We start from the raw sequence: 20327 nt of genomic DNA, 5'->3' as shown, positions 1-20327 counted from the left end.
CTACTGTATATTTATGTATATACGATCTTCCATACTTATAGTCTGCACTCCTCAAGGACATATTATATTCTAACACACTACACGTACAGAAAGGATTCAAATTGGAGACCCCCTTCACATATATACATAATGTTTCTTTCTCTTACCCAGAAACTCATATTAACTTTCATATATAACAAATTGGTTCAGCCTGTACTACATTAATGGCAGTTTAATGTATCCGGTTTATACTGCAGAATCCCTCATTAGTTATTACAGGATATGACATGTCCTGTGTAGAGATTAAATAGGTTGACGTGACACTGATTGTGGCCCTTGCCTGTTCTACCAATAATCCCCTTTAGGCAGCTAAGGTTTGATGATTGCACTGAAATTACTCCTAATGGAACACCACATGAACAGGGTACACACGCTCTCACACACACACAAACACAAAAACACCTTTTTTAACACGTGGGGATGATGTCAGGAGCTACGAGGCTCTCTAGACAACTGTCATGCTATAAAATTCCTACTGCAAGCACCTGTTTAATGACAAGTCATTTCTATTATAATACGTTTTCTTCTTCCTTCTTAAGGAAAAAAACAAGTGGAAAAATATGATTTCAATTTTAAATGAACTCAGGAAGATTACTTTACATTGTTGCAACATATTAGCCTGTGTCTCTTGGAAAAACAGTAGGATATCGTCAAAACCTCCTCAAATGTACTGTAGCATCACAAATCTAACTGTCAATCCATTCAGGGTTTCACTGTGTGATAATCACAGTCTGTTTGCACACAACAGACTGTGGTACAATACATCTGCTACCAGCTTTTTTCATCTTACCAGACATCTTAGAGTATGCCATAAATGATATTACAGGGGGAAATCCTGTTTACAAACATTCATTGTATTTGTACAAGTAGTTGCATACTGTCATTCTTCTAGCTTTGATTGCTTAGCAGTGGAGACGTGTCTTTTGTGCATGCCAGCAAATTGTTGGGTCATGAAAGAGCTGATTCAACAAGACATGTTCTCATATAAGGAGCCATCACAAGTGAGCCAGTGAAGCGCTTTGGCTTCAACGAGCTGTGCCCAGCACATAACATCAAATTATAAGTGAAATCAGTGAACATGTGACAGAGGTTATTAGAACATGGCTGTTATTTCACTTTTAAGTGTATTAGATAAAGTGATAAGAGGAACGTGTACCTTCTTTAAGGGGAGGCCATGCCAAAAACAGATATCATTATTTATTTATCCTGGATTTTTAGTCATTTGCCTCTCACACTGTGTGCACAGAAACATCAATATTGACTGAGTACATTTCTTTATACTATATGAATAAGTACACTTGATTCTGAATTAGAACTGAAATTAATATTACCACATTTTATTATTGTTAAGTTAATAGTTTCTATAAAATTACATCAAGGTTTCCAAAACAAGCTGCCACTTATCATTTTCACTTAACCTGCTGGTAATTTTCTTGATTCACTGATCGACTATTCTGACTAAAGATGCAGCACTTAAAGAAGCACACGTGGAGGGATTATAGGAAAATGGGCCCCTGGGCACAGACCAGAAAAGGAAAGCTCTCTGAGACATGACCTGCTATACACCTTGACAGAGACACAAAACAGCCACAAATGGGGCTGTAATGTTGTTTGTAATTATTGAACGTCTTTTCGTGGTCATTTTCTCTTTATGCTATTCTAAACTCTAACTTTCAAACAAGAAACGTCACTTGGTACAGATGTGCAGGCCCTTCTCAGGCCCCTGGGTCTGTGCCCGCTAGGCCCATTCAGTAATCCCACCATGGAAACATACAGCGTATTTGCACAACAGATAATAGCCTGAGGCAGGCAGATCTGCACTGAAGTGTAGAGTATGCCCATCATATCTGTATGTGTGCCTTTCTCTGTGTGTGAGTGTATGTATTTATGTGCATGGTCTATTACATTATATCTTTATATGTCTCCTTGATGGGAAAAAATGTCTGTATTTATTAGATAGTAAGCAATCCGATACTGAGCAATGAGCCTGCGTATAATCTACTGTCAGCCACTGATTCCAATATTAAACCACAAATCTGCTGCTCACAAACACATTATTGTCGGTATCAGTACTGCAGGTGATCATACACACCACTTCATTAGAACCACTCGCTCTCTGGGATGATGTTTTTTTCACACAGGAGGTATTTGTGTGTCTATATTTTCTCCATTCAGACGCTCGCCTTGCCATCGGTGGAGGATATCAGAAAGCACTGCTGTCAATAAGACTGTTTAAACAAGCCGGTCAGCTAGCTGAGGTTTTGTGTTTAGAATGGCAACAATAATGGGATGTGTGCGCTATCACCCCACTCGCCAGTTCAGTAACACTTGAAAATTGCTTAGCATTCAGCAGCTGATTCCAGCACAGAAAGGGATATGCATCAGTACGGAGAGAGAGAGAGGGAGAGTGTGTATAAGCAGTCCTCCCCAGTGTCTGGCTGACGGCCTCCCTGGTGGATTATGTTGCCCAACAATGGATGTGGCCTTTCACAGTCGGAGCATGCTCCAATAGCTAGGAGGCATACAAACATGCCTCTCTTCTCCTTCACTTGTTCTCCCTCCAGAATTGACATTGTCCCCTGGCCAATGCAGGTCAACAGTATGTCTTTATATCAACAAATGAGTGGCCTATTTTGGATGAAAGGCACATAAAAAAGCAGGCTATCATACCGAAGCACGCTGTTCCATGAATGGCATCTCACGTGGAACTAGAACCAGTGTCACTGCATGCTTGTGAAGGCAGAAAATGATAAGACCACTGTGGCTTTTAGCATCTCCTCAGTAATTAAAGATGGCCAGTTAAGAAAAGGTGGCAGGGCTGCGAAGAGATAATGATGTGATAAGACAACCTGTACACTCCTGTGTGTTTAAAATGGGTGTAGAGACACACATTATCAACTCAGAAAAGGAGAGACAGCCTGAGGCATGGACTGTAGTAAGTCCTGCAGACATCAGACATGAAGGGAAGCTGTAATAGTAAATAATGCTCTTCATCACATATCCTGTAGAGATGGCTGCTGCAAACACAACTAAAGTAACATGTTATAATATATCATACTTTATACGCCGACATCCCATAGTCCACAAATGAGTAATTCCTGGGGAGCAGAAAGTGATTTTCCTGTAAAATTCCTAAAAAAGGGTCATAATCTGAGACGAGCAGGATTAGAACATTCATTGGTGTGCTGAGCTTGGGTTTATTTCATGTGAGTAGCAATCTGCCCGGGTGCAGTAAGGCCTGTTTCATGAGGCCTTGAGCGTACACAGGCTTTATAAAGACGTTCAGCTTCCTGTAAGCTTCACAGTTTAGAGCACAGAAACAACGCACGCAGTTTGTTCTCCTCGTGTTTTGAAACAACAAATACACAAGAGGAAAGCTGAAGAAATTAAATTGGCTGACTGACAGCTCCCATACGACCAATCGGAGCAGCTACGCGCACCGGAAAGTGCGGAGCCCAAGATTACAGGACTAGACGAGGAGTGCTTAAAGAGTCCCCTCAAGCCCAACTACTAAGTCTTATTAGTGTGAGAGAGAAGACTCAGAAAAAGAAGATGTCCCGTTCTCATAAGTGAAACACTGAAAAGCAGCAAGACGTAGTGGGACCTGACGGGGCTCTGATCAGTAGAACAGTGCAGTGTAATTAAAATTCAGCAAAGAAAAGAACAGCCTGAAACTACAGCACATCAGAGAACACAGCTCTAGCTGACTCATCATCGCTGTCATCCACAACCATCATTACAGCACGACTGTGACTTCTGACCTTCCCTAATAAAACCTGAGGGGGACAAGTTATGAGTAACAGCTATGTCATCACTGTGCATTGCAAAATCTTCTTTGCCGTCATCATCCCTTATTTTTATTGTAAACCCTAGGGGTGTTGGAAAGCAATATTTACGCCACTACTAGTCTTGGCTCTGGCTGCTCAAATCTGATGGCCCTTTTATAATTGCACATTTAATTTCAGGGTTTCGTGGACTGAAAAAGAGAGAAGCCCAAAAACAGAGCAAACACACAAACAAGGCCATTCGGACTTCCTCAATGACACATTTGCATCCGGACAGCATTATCTGCATAATTACAAAGCAAAGCAAGGACTTCCTCAGCATGTAGGAAGTGTGAAAAATATACAGAGATTTTTAAATATTCACCAGCTCTTATCTCTCCTCGAAAGCATCCTTAATATTCCACTGGCAGCATGTGGAAAGCAGCAGCTGAGGCCATGTTTACAGGTATTTTGCAGCTGATTTCGTTGTGTTTTAACGAACACCGGCAGTGCTTAGTTGAACAACAGCACAACACGGACCGGAGCAGGATAAGCCGTCTGCTAACTGACATGGGAATAAAGAACAGGCAGTCACGTACAACCCTCAAGTCAGTGGATTCTTAGGTTTTTGTCGTCTGTGAGGTGGGTGAGACGTATGGAAACGCTACGGAAGGAATCCACTGCAGCTGATCATAGTATGAAGCCAAAAAGAAAGCTATTGAAGCGCAGGCACAGGGTTGGGAGTTCAACAGAGTCCGTCATTATCTGACAGGCAAAGAAGAAAGACAGCTAATGATCACTCCGGCACTCCGTCTCAACAGTTCTATGAACCCACTACAGTCGTACCAGCGAGATGCAGTGGGTCTCTAATGGGAGATGGGATGGGAGGGGGGGGCTTGAGTTTAACAAGGAAAGCGTGCACGTTTATTGTTGGAGGAAGTGACACAGGCACTGAGGGAAGATCAACAGATTCTGGGCTGTTCGCTGCCTCTTTGAGATAAGCTTGCAAAAATGTCCGCCTTGCAACACTGTTCTCTTAGGGTAGGCAAGAATAAAAAGACAGAGGAGGGGGAAAAATGATTAAATATAGCTCTAAATCTGCAGCGTATTCCCTCAAATCTGGAGTCTCTGTGTGAGCTGCAAGTTTCTCTATTCGTTTTGCTTAATTCAGTCTGGTAGGAGACTCCAGCAGCTCCTTCATACTAGGCTGACCTCTTAGCCTTGATCCCTTTCTCCCGTCCTTGAATCTTGCTCTACCTCTGCTGGAGTCAGAACAACAATTGCACTCCTTTCCAATTGGCTCGCTGCCCCTCTACACATACACAACAATAATTACAGTCTATTCTAATAGCATGTAATTTTCATCCACACCGGGAGCCATTAGCACAGCTTTATTCTTGCAGATGAACTGATCCATTCACACTGCAGCTGGAGTTAGTGTAGAGAGTAATTTACAGATGTAATGTTAGTTAATGTTTGTCTGTATTTCACGGGCTACTACTTGTGGCAGTACTTTAATGACTGGTATCACACATTCAGGCTGGTTCGGTGATGTCTGTGCAGACCACAAGCGACACCAGGGCTTCAGATGGAAGGACGATGTGGTCAGATTAACACCTTAAAGCCTTGACCACTGAGAATGATATGAGCCCCCCCACCCCCCATCACTGCATCCCACGAGTGACAGCTACAGTCTGTTTTGTTGTTTATTTATTTTTTGGCTTTTAGTGTTCACAAAGATAAAGTCATGCTCTTTTTTTTTTTTTTTTTTTTGCAAACGGAGCAATTTCCCTCAGCTGATCCTCTCCTATTAAAATGCCAAAGACGCAATCGCAGACGCGGTGATTCCGTCAGGGCGCACGGTGAGGGCGGTGGGATGTTTTACTCTCGTGTCGCTGTCACTTACTGCAAGTGGTGAGGGATGCTGATAACGTGCCACAGGGGGGGGGGAAAAGAACTTAGTCCAAACAAATTGCCTCGTTTGTTCAAGAGTCTTATAGGTTATATGAAAGTTATGGAAATGTGAACCATCAGCCCAATGGGTCATGCCAGACCTGATAACACGAGAAAAGCTGAATGAGGACTTCATGTTGTGTTGCTGACAGGACACGTTTAGAAACACACTCGAGTTTCACTGATGACAAGTGAAAAACAAATTCTCACCGCAGAATGAATGGAGCCAGTAAACAATTTGCGTAATTGCCTCCTACCTTGTCAACACTGCAGACTGGCAGTCCGGGAATCGCCTCTTCAGTAATCCTCTGAGTTTCACTGAGATGCCTTTTTGTCGCTTTGGGATTATTGCAAATCGGGATTGATCATAAAGGACGTCACTTGGATGGTAAGAGTCCCAGCGACTGTAGTAGCCTATCTTCCTGTATCGCTCCGTCTGTGAGCTGCAGAGGCATCACTGAACGGATGAAACAGCGCTTCACGCGAGAAAGGAAAAGTCCGGCATGGAGTCCGGAACCTGGATCATCCCGGTTTCCACTTAACACAACCTGCAACACATTTCACTGAAAGCCGTGGCCACAAAACCAAGAGTAATATTAAAACACAGGCTGCATCTAATGTTACTAATACTGGTGATAAACACAGATGTATTGTGTAAAGTGAGTGACAGGTGCAACGAATGTGTCAAATCACTCATGATGACATGATGTTAAGGCTTCCTATGTGTTTCATAATTCAACATCTAACAAGAAGGATGTTGTCTTGCAGCACAAATGAGCTACTTGGTCCAATGTGCATTTAAAAAAAGCATCCATAACATTTTTACCTCTATTTTTGTGTTGTATTGTTTCTTTCAGTCACCTGGAATCTGTACTTCTGTTTGGGGTCAATGTTTAACTTTGTGTAGTTTTTAACATCTTCATCATTTCTTTAGACATTTATTATTAAAAAATCAGTTGTTTAACACAGGCACATCACACAAACTCCTTCACCCTCTGTTTTCTCTACCAGTGATGCTAATGAATGACTGGAGGCTACTCTGCTGGGAGAGAGCAAGAACCATCCCAGCTCTGCGCTCTGTGTCCGCTCAGCAGCCTGGATCTACAGTAATAACAAGGATGTGTACTTTAATGGCTTAACCCTGGCAACAGCAGCAGCAACTGAACTTGCTGTAGGCTGCTAGTGTGTGCTAGTATGGGCTTAACCAAATCAGTACAATATAATACAAGGCCATGGCTTCAATGTGACAGCACACAAGGAAACATCTACATTGAGACATTATCCGGGGATGTACTATAGCCTGAAGCCTTTTTATCAACCAGCAGTCAACAATTTATTGGTGATAGTCAGTCAATAAAGGCGTTCCCAGAAAGTGTCAGTGAAATAAATACTCAGAGAGAGGAAGATGGTGAGAGAAAGGAGAAATACACACAGCTATAATTATTGGCCACATTGGAGCTTGTATGCTAATAAGATGGATGAGCCGTGTTGCCAGTGAGGCCTTATGAATTAACTGGGGTGAAATAGATTAGTACAATCTACTACTCATTCACATTCATTTTGACTAAACTTGTCAGTTTTCCCCTCTCACACTCCCTTAGACTTCTACTGTCGGTGTAATTGTGACATCCTGCGTGATTCTAGTGCGGCTCGTGCAAACCATAGACTTAAACAACCAGTAGGGGTGTGTATACGATGTACTTATCATTACTTATATTCAAATACAAGATTGTGTTTTGTTTTCAATAAAACCTTCAGTGTTGCAGTGAGTCTCTTAGCGTGCACGTGTGATCTCTTTTGGATCACTGTATCTCGCCTGGACAGCGCACATGGAGTTAGATTTGTGCGGCTCTGCTCTCTCTAAACTTTTGTCTTGAGACTGAGGAACGGAGGAATACACTGAAATGTCTCCTGAAAATACATAGGAAAGATAAGATGCCTGGGGCTTTTCAGCAAAATATTTCAAAATGTCTGAAGACACTTTATTTTAAAAATGATTAACTGAGAAAAAAGGATCTATGAAAACAGCACAGGTTTTAACACATTATGGTCATGTTGCAATCAAGACATCAGTGAATCCTGCTGTCGCTGAATCCAGTCCATGTTTTACTTCTCTCTCTGTCTCAGCATGCAACAGCCAGCTATTTATCAATAATTCATACCAAAGGAGACAGTTGCAAACATATGAAAGATGACAGAGAGAGTGCAAAGTAACTGTTAGATTACTTTGTTGGAGCAATTACCATTAAATCACATTTCTGACAGCCTACAACTATTCAGCTAAGGAGAAGCACTGTTCTGTTTTACATGCTTGTTTTGCATGCATTTGTGTCCTGTCACACAGCACACCATGTGTAGTGGGCTTTACCTGTGTTGACTCTGCAAACAGAGGAATCTCATAGTTTATTATGGCACAGAAATCTATTTAATTAATCAAATTAATGATGCTGACAGATGAAGCACAAGCCAGATTAATGTAAATTATTAATCACTTTTACATCATTAGAAATTCTGTTGATGCCGCCAGAGCAATGGCAGCCTCTTCAAGAGTCAAAGGCTTAATTAAAATCAAACCAAAACATGAAGTAATACTAGAAAAACGTATTTGGTTGTGAAGATGAATATTGCATGCTGAATAAAACAAAAGCAATCTGAATTGCATAACATCTAAAAAGAACTGAATCGTGCTTTTATTTGTGGCAGCACATTGATCGCACAAGTGGTTGGCAGCAGATGTCCCCCAGTTCCAGCTTCACCTTCCCATCTTTTCCTCCTACAGCCACTCACCCTTCAGAACAATTTCAGACTTGAGAGATTAGCAGATCTCAGCTACGAGGCGTGGCTGGATGAAATCAGTTTCACTGGATGGGGAAACCGTAAGCACATTCCCGCCCAGCGTTTTCGATCAATGCCCATGAAAACAGCCCAGAGGGACGTCTGCAAACCTTTGATGTTCACTTAAAGACTCTATCGTTTTTCGACTTGATTTAATTCAGGCCTCTTTGTCTTCAAGCAAATTAATTCCACCCTGGAAAGTGGCATGTAAACACTGCCTTCTAATTTTAAACCTTGCAGCATGTATGCACATTTTGAATGCAAAGAGCAGATGTCAGGGTGGGCATGTTGGTCGTAAGCTCAGAAACATCGAACATGTTGCATTTTGTAATTACTCAATAAATATTACACACAGAACATAGTGTTTGTGCGACTGATATATACTGATATTTCATAGTATGCTAAGCTTTGCCAATCTGCAGCCTTCCTAGTAAGTACCAGGGACAGAAATGGCATTGCAGCTGAATAATTCAAATGCAGGGGGTGGAATACACAATGTGTTTTTCCATGAGGCTTCAAAGAAAAAGAAATGCTGATATCACAACAGTGTTTTGCCCTCAGTGAGAAATCAGTTTGTATGTTTCATGTGTGAACTAATTACATTCACACAGCTGCTCTCCTTCATCCCTTTTTTTGTCTATGGGTCCTGCGCTTGTCACACCGCCCTAAACATTTCACAAGAAATTCACAATGAAGTATTAAAGATTGAACACCACAAGTGAGAAAGTCACAGAGTCTGTCGGTGAAGTGGATGAGGAGCATGGTTTGATGATTTGTGGATAAAGGCAAAAGACTAAACCAGCTGTACTGTGAGGAGCAGGACAGAGTTTTGCATGTTTTTCTAGTGTGGCAAAATGGCAGGAGAGCACCTCTTCAAGAGTAACTCTGCTAGAAGCGTCCTGCAGCATTATTTTTAAAAGATGCACAAAGAAACCCAGGGAAAACAGTTTATACATAGTCGCTACATAGTGTGTGAGGTGGAGGGTCAGAGGACACACTCACTGACCACCAGCCAGTGGAGCATGGACAGTGTCTTAGAGCTGCGGTCTGAGCTAATCAGCCATGAGAGGCTACTGTCAGACTTCCCTTATCTCACCTGGAAAGACAGGCAGGCTGGGGGGAGTTCTGACTGTTACTGGAGGCACATTCACGGCCCTTTGAGAGACCTAATAGAAGCTTTCTTAGCAGTTCTCCCAAATGGGTATCTGCAGGGGAGGGCCGGTTCACAGTCGTAATCCTGTGGTTAACGTTAGTATGTGTCAGCTTTAAAATTCTGCTTAAGCTCTGATTACTCCAGAGGTTTCGTTGTGTTTCCTGCCACTGCAGAGGAATAAATGTCATTCATATTCAAGACCTGTTTTTTTTTAATTTTTATTATTATTATTTTATTACACGTGGGACCAAAACAAAGTCCTGTGTCACAATGACATGATGTGACTGAAGCAAACTAAAAATCCAGACAGACAGAAAGCTACATATGAGCAGAAATACTGCTGCAAAGAGTCAGCTACATAGCTTCAACATCATATGCCCTGTCACTCTTCAGAAACCTAACAGACTACAAATTATCCTTTAGATGACAAGATTCCCACCACTCTGCATACTAAAAATGAAACTACAGCAAGGAGTGTGTTAACTTAATTTAAAATAAAAACTGTTTGCAGGAGTGGTGAAGTATGTGCTGGACGTGATGTAGTTATATCACGGGTTAGTTTGTTCACTTTATGAAAGTCAGACTGGCTGTTTCCACTTAGGGTGGCTGTGTCAAGTCAATCAATCAGTCTGTCGATATACAAAGCTATCAGTCAGTTTGGCACTTCTATTGTTTAGCAGTGAGCGACGAAGCAAGCTGACGTTAGGTGTCTTGCTCAGAAACATTTTGACAGGACACAGATCTGCAGATGAACATCAGGCTGCTCCCCAAATTGAATCAGTGACCCTCCAGTAATGGGGAAGAGCTAGGGCTCTCTAGTAATAACCTATGTGCAACCTTGACATTAAAGGCCTTAAACGTTGCAGAAGACATTGGTTACAGCAGAGTTGCTTGTATTTGCACCATAGCGCTGTGTTGTTACCTTCTCTCACCATGTTGTCATTCTGTAGCTGCCGTGTCCTCTCGGTAGAGACAGACAAGAGCAATTCCTGCTTGAACTGTTCACTGACAGAAGGTGCTGAGAGAACCGAGCAGTGACTACATTATCTTTGCTTCACTGCACCGCTTTCACTTCACTTTTCTTGCTCTTTGCCCTCTGCCTCACTTTTTTGTTCTTTTTCTCGGACTCTGACTTCTTATTCGGTGGACCCTTTAATTCACGATGTCCCAGCTGACGTGACAGGTGTCTGAAGGGCTCCTCTCATATTGACTAAACACTGTGACCTTGGAAAAGACACAGCTTACGTCAAATCCATCTCTCTACTCTGCAAATCAGCCCCCCTAAAAAAGGAGAAAGTGTACTGTAGCTGTTCAACTGTGTAGGTTTAAAATGAGCTTTTCATTACCTTCATATTAAGGTAATGAAAAAACCCAGTTGGTTTCTAGCTGCCTGCTTGTGTCAATTAATTTCAAGAAAGCTGAATAGGTTAAAGGATGAAGTTGACTGTAAACAAGGGGGAAACATCTCTGCTTTACTGGCAGTGACTTCAATGTGCTGTGATGCACTGCAGCTACAGGAAGCTTTAAAAAATAGTTTTCTTCTTTTTAGCATTATTAACATTAATGCTGTTGGATGTCACTATGGATTCTGGGAAAATGTAATGAATCATTGCACTAGTGCCGTAGAATGAGATACGATACAGCCATTACGTTTTTATTACAAAATAGCACCAATTGATGGTGCATTGTAAGAGCACCTGAGAATGGAGTTTTCCTAAAGCAGTTTCAGGAGAAAAATGTCTTTGTGAGAAACAAAACTATGCAAACCTTTCCTTGAATCAAGCGATTCCACATTTGAGACACTCTAACAATGCCACTAAACCGCCGTGTATTGCTTCTGGGAGTTCATAGCTCTGACAGTATTGGATTCAGAGATGAAAGAGCGGGGGTGGGGGGGATATGAAAGTAAATCACGGAGGGCGGAAAGAAAGAAAGCTGCTGAAGACATGCTGCTGCGGCTGCGGGTAGATGTTGCGGGAGGAAAGCTTTGACCCTGGATGCCAGGGAAGGATCATTACTCTATAGCCACCATTAGGCATAACCACACTTTGAGTGTATGCACCTTAATGAGACACTTTCTCTTATAATAGTATAATTAATCATTACACCGACCAGAGGGGCCACGCCGCTGCAGTAGACACAGCGCCTCATTTCTCTTGACATCGGTCTCTCTGCAGCTGCTTCTTGTCACATGCTTGTCATCTTTGTGAGGTTGCCATTTTGTCCCCTGCATAATAAACATTCAATCTACCTCAATTTATCTTTTTTTTTTTCTTTTCTTCTTTTTGTTTGTTTCAATTTTGCATCATTTTTGGTGCAGTGTGGCTAATTTAAGGAGATACAGTCTGTGCTCTCCAGCCTGAACCTGATGGATGATGCAACGTGAGTTCAAAAGAGAAGAGCCGCTTGACAGAAAGTGGTTTTTAAATTCAAATAGAATAAGCTTTCTAAGACTGGGGGTATTATTTGGGCTTGTGATCCCTCTATTTAAAGCGACATCTACTTGTTACGTCTTATCGCAGGTTGGCAACACAGGATGTGTCGACTGGTTGTGTCACAATCGCGGATACATCAGGAAGGAGAGCACAAACACAACTAGCAGGCAGGTGCAGCGAAGTGACTTTATTGAAAGATTAGGTGATAACAAAAGCTCACAGGCAGAGTCAGGCAGAAAACCAGGCGGGAACAAATACCTGTCAAGTCCACGAAGAACATCTTAACAGTCTCTGTGTATGTCAGCATGGAAACATGCTAACAGATTCTCTGTCTTAGTTTAGTGTGTTGTGCGATGGGAACTCGAGTGCAGCAGTGGTTTCAGAAAGCACTTTTTAACTTTCTTGTTCAATTTATTGTGTTGTAGACTCGACTCTGCATGTGTAAAACTTTGGAGAAGTCGAGATGGTTGGGTTTGCTCGACATTTCCTCATTGTTTTAATTGGGCAGTTGCAGCCGTTTGCATTCTCTAACTTTGAGTTGTTGGATAATTTATTAAGGTCAGTGCATAAAAGAGAATCCAGCAATTATTGTAGATTCTGAAAGTATTCAGACCCCTATGCTGACAAATTAAAATCATGGTCTAAGAGAAGTGTCCAAATATTTTAAAATGATTGAATTTGAAAATCTAAATCACTTTTCTTCTTTATTCGAGAGGCATCAGCCATACACATAGAAAAGTAGCCTGATGTCTGGATGAGGTTTATTGCCAATCCATCCAGGAGACAAACCAGCATTTCTGTCCTAAAGCCAAGCTCCAAGCTCAGTTAGTCAATAATTTCACTAATGTAGTGATTGTGAAAGTCAGAACATATCATATCCCTCATTTTCATACTTATCAAACTATTCATGGTTCTAGTATTCCTGAAAAACTCATTCTCATCTTTTTGGGAAGTTTTTTTTTTTAATAATCTACCCTTCAGTGTCTGATGATGATTAAATATCAGTAAACATTGACGATGTCCCATAGCACCAAGCACCAAGCATCCCAATGAATTGTCAATACAACAACAAAAGGCTTTTCATTTTTCATTTTAGTACATCTGTTTAAAGGTGAGCTGATACCTTCTTATGGCAAAGAGTTTAAGTAGGAGAGCTGATAGTAATTCTAGTTATTGTGAAGATGTGACTCATGCCTCCAAATCACCAAATCCCCAAAATCATGTCAGATTGTTTTTCCTAGACATGCTCAAGTTTGTTGAGAATAAAGACATAATGTCTGAGTGAAGCGGATTTCTCGTTTCTCATTTCTCTGAGATTCACAGTTGCCTTGATTAAAGCAGGAAAAGGGGCTACACTAAGGTTTGACAGGCATTTATTTTAATGTTATTTTGGTCATGTCAGACAGATTTTCATTTTTATTTTTACTTGTACTCTGCACGCTGCACTGAGAGCTTCAAGCATATTTAATCAAGCAACATTTTGTTTAAAAGAGAAGTTTGTCAGGCATTGACTGCACCAAAAAAGCAGAACAGGCGAAGGCACCACACAGTCAGCACACAGGTGGTTGTGATCTGCATGATGGAAAGTCAGCCTGCTCTCAGAGTGGATCAATTAGAGACGAGCTGGATAACACAGTGTGTTGTTCTCTCATGTGGCCTCTTTCATTCAGAGCATTGTGTTTCTCAAGTACAGCTCAATTTTGAATCTGAAAACATAATTTTTCTTCATCTTTGTACCTCCAACCAGTGATTCCAGAGAAACCCATGAACACTGCTGCAGTATGTGGTATATGCACTGTACAATGTCCCTCAAGTCGTTTGCTCACTAGTCTAGGAGAAATTCTCTTAAACTGATCTTGGGTGTTGCTCCATAGTTCTCCAAAATCTGAGTTTGAGAGAAAGGTTCAGACATCAGTAGACCCAAAACAGAAAACCTCTCAGGAAGGAAAGTTAAGACCATCGTGGTTTTCCCATGGGCCACACTAGCAGAATATGAGTGACAGTGGCACCGAGAAAGGTTGTGCTGTCAATACCGTGCACATTGTGAGTTCTAAAAGTCTCATGACACGACACATGTGTTGTGTCCAGACTTTGTTTGGTGATAATATAGCTCAGCAGCAGACAGCAGCGGTTACCAGGGACCTTTGGAGGAAAGAAAATATTATTTTGACAGGTTCTTACAGACCAAAGTGGTTTCGAATGTGGAGATTTATCTCTTGTGATAGCTTGTCAGAGGCGGAAAGGTGTGGATAGGAGGGAGTAAGATTGGATGTGATCCTTCCATCAACACTGAAAACACTGTATGTTGTCTACTGTTGGTGAAAAGAGGTGAATCAATCTCAGTTTCAAACAAACCCCATGATGGTGTAACTCACTTTTTGTGTTAAGTGATGATTGAGCAAGTGCAGGTTTCAGAGCTTCAGTATTTTTATTTATTTTGCAAAATGGCAGAAACTGTTCACACAATAATTAAGGTTTTAAATGTTGTAAATCTTTAAATGCTGCACAGGCTCAACCGTTCCCAGTAATGTCTGCGCTGTAGTTCTGGGGCTCTTGATTGCATTTGAAGGATAATATCCCCCATCTCACCTTTACCGTCCTTTGCCATCCTCATTTGTAATCTAGTTGGCACAGCCACCGCTATTGGTCATGGCAATGTAATTGTGACATTAGGGGTTGGCTTGGCTCCAGAGGGATACACAAATGTCGTCCACAAATACAGCGTGAAAGTCACATAGCCCGGGCTGTGAGGAGATAAACAGTCCAAATACACAGAGCTTGTTAGTAATGGTCCCTAATTACCAAGCGCTTCATGTAGGAATGTCCCAGTTGTCCAGTCCAGTCTGCAAAGAAACAATGCCAGCGAAGCTGTTTGCATTCATAACGACTTGAATTTCAGATCTTTTCAAGTAGTTTTTCTTCAGTGATTGATCAATATTCCCTGCCACAAACAGGGAATGTTTGTCTGCCTCTGTCACTTCAAGGTAATTACTGTTCTCGCTGGCAGTCAAACAATGTTTTTTCTTTTTTTTTCATTTTTTAAAATGTTGATTATATTTTAATAATACAGCGTGTGGATGTACTTGCTGTGTGATGCAGAAAGCCTATGAGGATTCACCGTTGCCAAGACCTACGTGAGTCACAAAGTGAATCATAATGTATTACCAAAGTGACAGTGATATGGTTAATACCCATCATGCACATATCTCTCATAATGTTAGCGATAAAAGATGGCAGGCATGTAATTGGATATGATTCCGCTCATTAGATGATGAGCAGCCGACAAATTGGGCCTTGTCCTCTGCCAACAGTACGGGTCACAGCAATCAGTCAGTTTACTTGAAAAAGTCATCCACACACAATGTGGTGATTACAAAATCAGAAATAAAAAAAATAAATACCGTTCCGTATGCGGTTTAAAGTCAACACTAGTGTTAAGTGTTCTTTTGGTAAATTTAGCTTTGTACGCTGTGGAGGGCTTGTTGACTTGATGATCATGAAAACCCTCTTGTGCTCATAAGCATCAATACTGAGCTCTTACTTTCTCCCACATGTATCAGGTGTTATGACTCACCTCTAGTAAATAGTGTGTGCTCTCGGAAAGAGCGCAATCCTCTGTATGCTGTGTATATATGCTGCGTGTTTGTGTGCGATCATCCACAAAGCCTTTAATCCAAGCCTCTCCTACAGGAGCTCCACGCTTGTTATTGTTCAGCATTGGGTACAGTAGACCAAAAGGCAACATCTGGCGCTCGGTGAAGAAACTGGCAGGGGAGGTTTCCGTTAGGAAGCATGAATGTCAGCTGTGCCGCCCTACACACGGCCTGCCTGCCCACAAACCCAGTCCTCAGAAGCAGAATAATTGGGTCATATGGATAATGACGAATTGACAAAAGTGCTGGAACATTATTAAAACTGTTTGTTATTTTTTGACATCTGTATCACTGTTGACAGTCCTCTTTCCTAACTCCATAACAGACAGTTGTAATATGTAAAGGTAATTATTTTATGTTAGGTTTATGTTTATGTTTAGGTACATAAAGCTAAAATCTGCATTAAAATAAAGCTCAGAAACCTAAATGCAACTAAATAGTTTGACCTTAGTTCAAATGCGTGGCACTCTGCATCTCAAAGCTACATTAATATGTGTGAAAAGTGAGAGACAGAGACACAGATCCCCAGGTAAAAAGCTCCAGCTGTTCTTCGTCAGTACGTCTTTTGAAATCATGCTGCATTTAATTGAGAATTAAAAGTGAGATGGTACCATATTCTCTCATAATGCCTCGTTGCCATACTGTCATGCAATGGTGCCACTGTGTGGAAAGAAGCTGCACACACACAAGACATCAGAATGACAAGTGTGATATTCACAGTATAAAAAAACGAACTGAGGAGGTTTCTAACCTACACTTTAACTTAAGCCCACACACATACTGTGAACGTGCACAGTAAAAAGTAAATAATAAGTCCAGGAGATTCTTTAACAATTTGTGAGAAAAAAGAATCAGGAGAACTTTTATCATTCATAACCACAAAAAGCTCAATTTCTGTTAAAGAATGTGAAACATTAAACCCATGCTAAATTATATAACCTGCATAAGTAGTAAATTTAACTAATGATTCCGGGTTAGCTCATGCCATAGCCACATCATTCCTTATTGAATTTGATGCTGCATTTGTTAAACAATAGGTTTGTTGTTTGACTCCACAGTCTCTGATGATGGCCTCATTTTCTGTGTTGCTTTCTCACGCTCTGGTCCTTAGTCTTTTCCCGGTAGATTGTTTATGACAGGAGAAGATAAGAGATGCTCAGCGAAGGACCATAAAAACACATCACACTACTTCTGATATATTATGCCAAGACAGGTTGTGATAGGTGCAGTCCCTGTTTCAGACCTGCAGACACTGGCAAACATTTGTTGTGGAAGAACCATAAAGAAAATTTATACATGCAATTTTTTATTTTTGTTTTATTTTAGTTTTTTTTTTTTTTTTTTTTTTGTATCAGGAAAGGATTGCTTTGTTGCTCTTTTGACGTTTTCATTTCAACCAACAATTGTATCCTGCTGGGGACTTTTTCACCCTCAGACCATCACCATGGTAAACCACAACCCAGCCCGCATTGCGCTGATGGTTCTCGGGTTTCTTGTATTCTTAGCTGCAATCGCGTTCAACTGTCTGTCAGGACTTGGTGCTGAATCAGGTTAATATTTGTCAAACAAATCAAATAAGTTTTCTGAATGGCGTCTATGGAATAAACAATAAAATGTGCTTATCTCGGTTCAGGTGTTTTCCAGCATCGGACAGAAGATGTGATGCTAAAATATATGACACCGATAACTCCTGCACAGTGGGCTCTGTTTGTCTGGGATTTCATATATTTTTGGGTTTTTGCCATGTTTCTGTATCTTTTAGTGGGACTCTGTAGAAGGTAGGGCTCTGCACTGTTTGTCATACATCCATGCATCTTCTACAAAATGTAACACAGACTGCAGAATTTTCTCTGTCTCTAAATACAGTTCTCTTTTCTTATGCATGCAGAAAACCTCTCCACCTGTTTAGTCTGCTTCTGTTCAGTCCTCGACATGTTGCAGATTTCTCTGACAGCGTACGAAAGATTCTGATTATTTCCCCACAGGCACACGTTGTCTGAATCTAACAATATTATCTGTGCTCCCTGCAGGAGTGCTTATGAATGGATGCACACCACGCCCGCGGTGCTACCCTATGGATTTCATGTCTCTGTCATTATCAACTTCTGCTTGAGCACCACCTGGCTGTTTTTGTTCGACAGAGAGTAAGTGTATGACTTGAGGTCGGCCACTGAAACATGTTTAGCTATCATTACCATGAATAACTACGGCATTTTTTTCTGTATAACCTGACAATCTGCTTTTCTGTGTGTGTGTGTAGGATGTTGGGGTCAGCGTTAATAACCTCAACATCAATGACTCTCACCAATTACATGATGCTGTTCTTCTCCTGTCATGGGATGAAGATATATGGAGCCTGGTTAAACAAACATCACATCAGAGACCTTTGGCTCGTCAGAATATTGGTAATATTATATGATAGATAGTTTATTTATATGGACTTTGGAATATAAGATTTTTGAAAATGATAACATGTTAACAGGAAGCAAGTGGATTTTGTTGCTGATTTACAGAAACAGTTAGTAAAAAGCTCATAAAACCTACACTTTCAGGAAGAAAAGGTGCTCTTGCAGTGTGAAACAGTGTGTAAATACAGTGCAAAAACACAGCACTCCAAGGCACTCAGTTTGTAAAGAGCATAAAGAGCCCTTGTGTGTACGATCAGTGTGACGCTACAGACAGGAGACAAATTAAATGAAAAATTCCCTTCACTGAGGGGATCTGGTGGCTCAGGTGGACATCACCTTTATCCTATGCTGAAACAATCCCATACTGATGGTAGTGGTCTCTGCCAGGATGACAGTACCTCCATCAGTTAGACATGAAGGCTCACCGAGGGGTTTAATGAGTGTGAAAACCATGTGAATCAAATGCAATGACCTTCACAGTCACCACATCTCAACTCAATGGAGCACCCAGGGGAGACGTTGAAGGGACATTTTCCAAACACCAAATGAAGGAATATATTAGTATCCACTATCCAGATTGTTTCCGTTGAAGCTGATCTGGTGGCGCGTGGCAGCCACTCCTTCAAAAGAAATTCTCATTTAGCGATTTGATGGTGATGGTATAGAGTGTTGTCTAACATGTCAAATGTTAAATAATTCTGTGAATGATTGACAATATCAGCCCCGGCTGCTTGCACTTCAAAAGAATCCGTCAGTGAGTTGGTACAATCAGTTGGTCTTTGTTCAGACTTTACGGTATGGATAGTTGCAGGACTTACACATTTGCATTGCTAATCTTTCAAGCTTTGAAGTCTTCTTTCATTGTCTTGGATCAGGTGCAAAATGGAGTGGCAGTGTATGCGACATGGGGAACCCTCTCCACCCTACTGAACCTGACAGTGTACCTACAGCATAAGACAGTAACCTCTCGATGTAACTGCTCATTGCTGTCACTACTGCTGCTTCTGATGGAGCTGTTAGCCTGGTGCGCCTGAATCCCTGCTGTGTTTTAGTCACTTAGCTATTGAATGTTTTATTGTTCCGCTTAGAGATGGCATGAAAGCAAAGGAACCCAAATCAGTTGTCATTATCTGCCTTTGCTCCCAGGTTTCTGCTGGAGAACTTTTGCCTCGATGAGCATGTGCGTTACATCGTGACCATCTACCCTGTAGTAATCCTGTGGTTGGCAGCCACCCTGGACAATGCGGACTCTCTTGAAAGTCACATTTACAGTTTTGCAGGTACTGTTTGACAGTTAGCTCATTGCATCTATCTCTGGTCATTTTAGTTTCTGAGACCTCTTCAATAATTGTGGGATCTCTTCTTGCCTCTTCAGCTGTGATCCTGGCTATTTCCTGCATCGTGTTTGTGGCACGCATTGCCCTGGTCACATGGAAGCACCACAAACAGCCACTTTACAGGGACAGTGAACCCAATATGTCACCAGCAGAAATTGCCTTGACACAAAGCAATGTCTTTCTACGAATATTAGGTTAGGGTTACATAATGTCATTTTATTTTTCTCTATGTTAATGTTTTTTGGTTGATTTGCAATTTACAATGACTATACTACAATGAATTTGTATACTAAAAAAATATGAAAGGATAGTGTCAGCATTACACAACTGAAATGGATGTTCAGGTTTTGTAAGAAATAAATAAACAAATAGCCATGCATAATAAGTGTGAGTGTTTTTATTTTCAAAGCCATGTGTCAGCACCAGACACATAATTACAGGGAATCAAAGTGTATATTCTCATTCTTCTGAGCTGACAGGTCTCCTCTCAGTGAAAACAGTGGTCATATAGTAACGCGGTATGTAAGCAGACCTATGTTTAGTAAATGATGATGTTACATACTTCATTGCACCAAACAGGACGATGATTAACTATAACGTTAGACCTCAGGATAGATGACACATTAATATGTTTTTCTTGTTTTTTTCAGCTGTGATTATTGTGTGATTATGTTTTCAAGGGCTTTATGCCAACATGTTTCCATTGAAGCAGAGTTGTTGATGTTATACTATGATATAATTATTGCTGGT

General features: G+C 41.1%; 1 protein-coding gene across 3 annotated transcripts in view; it reads right to left on the bottom strand.

Moving 5' to 3' along the window:
* Positions 1 to 6165, bottom strand: part of dlgap1b (discs, large (Drosophila) homolog-associated protein 1b) — an 81684-nt gene extending 75519 nt beyond the window's left edge. For all 3 annotated transcript variants that reach the window (XR_003299042.1, XR_003299043.1, XM_026364392.1), the window contains exon 1: positions 6014 to 6165. The gene's annotated coding sequence lies outside the window, so the exon portion shown is untranslated. The remainder of the gene's footprint in view (positions 1 to 6013) is intronic.
* Positions 6166 to 20327: the final 14162 nt, after the last annotated feature.

This window comes from Anabas testudineus, chromosome 2 (assembly GCF_900324465.2).
Source record: "Anabas testudineus chromosome 2, fAnaTes1.2, whole genome shotgun sequence".
NCBI classification, from domain to species: domain Eukaryota; kingdom Metazoa; phylum Chordata; class Actinopteri; order Anabantiformes; family Anabantidae; genus Anabas; species Anabas testudineus.
Note: the sequence above shows the minus strand (reverse complement) of the source record. Positions and strands in the feature narration are given on the sequence as shown.